We start from the raw sequence: 3,111 nt of genomic DNA, 5'->3' as shown, positions 1-3,111 counted from the left end.
AAAAAAAAAAAAAAAAAAAAAAAAGAATAAAAATTTAGAAAAAAGAAAAAAAATTTAAAAATCGAGGGAGGAGGAGAAGGAGGGGGAAAAATTAAAAATTAAAAAGGCTCGCTAACGCGCCGGCTCTCCTGTTGCTTTTGATATGTTAAATTCCTTGGAGAAGTGTGATTGTTTTTTTTTAAAAGCAAAGATTATTTTTATACCTGTGCTTTTTTTTTTCCTTTTTACCATCTTAAATGCTTCTTACCCCATCAAATTTAGAAGGAAAACTGGTGTGTGTTTTTCCCAATGTGAAACATGGTAAAAGAAATCTCTTGGGGTTTTTGTTTCCTTCCTCTTAGAGGGCTGAAAGCTAAGATTTTGCTATGACAATGACTGCATTTGTGTCAGCAGCAGTTGTGAAAGTCAGCCTTGTAGAAGTGTTGTCAGCTACAGAGAGGTCACTTCTTTGCCCCTGGAGCATGTTCTTCTAGTATAGTTATCCTGTACAATAGGTTAAAAAAGTTTATGCCTAATTCAGCTTATATAAGTAAATACAATTTATGCAACGAATAGCTCTGTAGTGAATACTCAAGCTTTTTCTGCAGAAAAACACTTCTGAGGCATCCTAAGTAGGAAATGTTGTTTATATACATCTAAACAGTATTTTCTGTGTATGTGTATATTGTTTTTAAAATGTCTATTAAGTAGCAAGATCAGAAAAAACCCAGAAGGCAACATAGGTGTCTATATAGGAATAAAATGAAGTCTGTCCTTAAAGGCAGAAAGATGATTGGCAGGAAAAAATGCAGTGTTCTATTACCTCTAATGCAAAAAATGTCTCTGACATCAGTCCTCTTTGCAGCTTTTTCTAAGTTTCTTGTAATAACAATGAAAACCAGAAAATATACAGGAGTAACTTCTCTAATTTTATGTCAATTTCTCCCTAGGTAGTTTCCAGAATTCCTGTGATGTTCAGGAATTGCACCCTCTTTTCTTCCCTGTTCTCTGTGCTGCTGTTCTTCCTGGTGCTTAATCCTTGTAATAGAAAAAGTGGTAGCAAGGAAATATGTTTGCAAGGAATTAATTACATTTCTGAATGACATAAACATAAATTAGTATCTCCCTCCTTGTTAACTGTTCTTACATTACAATTCGTGCCTTGTTCCTCAATATGACTGGATTATTTTTTTTTAAACTCTTACGGCATTGAACAGAAAGTTTATATTAGGATGTTGCTAACAAATTGAATGGATTGCAGAGGTTCCTGGGGTTTTTTTCCCAATGAGCTTAGTGTCCCGGAAGAAATTACATTCCCATTTTGAGATCACAGCATACTGCCTTTGGCGGTATGGCCCTGAAAAAGGGATGGAAGTGGAAAAAAATTTGCTTTCATCTTGCCAGATAATAATACAGGTGTGACATGGCAGTCATCTCTTAAATAAATGACACACCCGGTCCTGAATGCTAGTGTCAAATTCTACCTGGTTGTAGATTGGCTCCTTGCAACTCAACTCGTACTTGGTAATTTAAATGGCACTGCCTAGCTCATGGGAAGATAGGAAGCAAATGGTTTAGTTCAGATGTTTTTAATGCAAAATTAATAAGAATTTTAGCCTCCTTGAGAAAGAATTTGTGCTTTCCACTGTTAAAAAAAAAAAAAAGGAAAAAAAACCTCAAAAGACCCCTTTTCAGCGTCTCCACAAGGCCTTTATGAGCTTAATTCAGCGCAACCCAGCCCGAAACACTTTTACAATGTAATTACAGCCCTACAAATTGTTTGCCCAAACCTCATCCTGGATAAGGATTTTACAATTAGCAAACAGTTATTACTCTTAGGGCTGGCTGTGAGGAACTGCTCAGCTCGCCGCTCCGCCCGCGAGAGGCCGGCCAGAAAAAAGAAAGAAAGAAAAAAAAAAAAAAAAAACTAAAAAAAAAAAAAAAAAAAAGAAAAGAAAAAAAAAAAGAGGGCTAATCCGGACAGCAATCGATCATCTATTAAACGGGAAAAAATAAACGGCCAAATCCGCGCTATCCCGGTAAACTCCTGCCGCGGCGGATGCGCTGCGCTGCATCTCGCCCAGCCGCCTTTTTAGGAAAGCCGCTCTGTTTTGGGGTTTTTTTGTTGGTTTGGTTTTTTTTTCCTCCAAAAACTTGCTGTTTTGCGGGAATCTATTTAAGCTTGTCCATCGCCTGGTGGAAAGGATGAGGGGCGGGGGAATATAGGGATAGGAGAAAAACAATACGGAAAGAGCAAGGGGGTCTGGTGGGTGCGGCGGGCCGGGCAGCGGCCTCGCTGCGGAGCGCTGCGCGCCTCTACGCGCTGCTGCGCGGCCCCCTCAGACCGCGGCTGGGCCTTTGGCGAAGGGATCCACAGAGCTGAGGCAAAAAAAAGGCGTCTGGGGAGCAAGGAAGCCTCCTCCACAAGGTGGAATCTGGGTCCATTTGCTTATCGGATAATAAATGAGGATTTTAATCAGGCTGAATTTCCCAGCTTAAGGAAAGAATTAGTCATACCTAGGAACAATCAAATGGTTTCTAGCTGGCTTCCCTGCCGCCTTCCTAGCAGGGATTTGGGAGGGGGGGCCGGGCGAAGGGGGCAGAATTAGCATCCAAGTGTGCTTTTTCACCATTAATACTGAAATTTGAAAACTGAAATAGGAACAACCAGAAGAGCGAAACAAACAAGAAACCGCAGAAGAAAGCATTGGAAAGGCGACCGGGAGATAACCCAGGAATGCTTCAGATAAGGAAGGGGGGGGAACGATACGTGCGGAGATACCCGAAAAATCAGAGCCTGATGGAACGGCTGAAGGAGGGACGGGGGTGGGGGGGAAACCCGCACTTGTTTGGAGCCTATTAGGTCAGATCTTTGGTGTGTGGTGTGCGGGGGGGGGTGCGGGCGATGATAAAAGGAGTTCAAGTGCGAGGGATTTAAGCGCGCAGATGAAGCGCAGCGCCAGGATTTGGGGAGTTTGTTTGCTGGCTCCCGATGCAGAAAACAAAAGAGCGGCGGGTCCGTCCGGAGAGTCAGCCCGAGGTCAGCCGGGGCTGCCCCGCGCCCACCGCCGGCACAGCTCGGGCCCTGGGTGCCGCGGCCACCCCGCGGCCCGGGAGTCCGCGGGGGGCGGG

Source organism: Corvus brachyrhynchos, unplaced genomic scaffold (genome assembly GCF_000691975.1).
Source record: "Corvus brachyrhynchos isolate BGI_N302 unplaced genomic scaffold, ASM69197v1 scaffold416, whole genome shotgun sequence".
NCBI classification, from domain to species: Eukaryota; Metazoa; Chordata; class Aves; order Passeriformes; family Corvidae; genus Corvus; species Corvus brachyrhynchos.
This window is presented reverse-complemented; position numbering follows the sequence as displayed.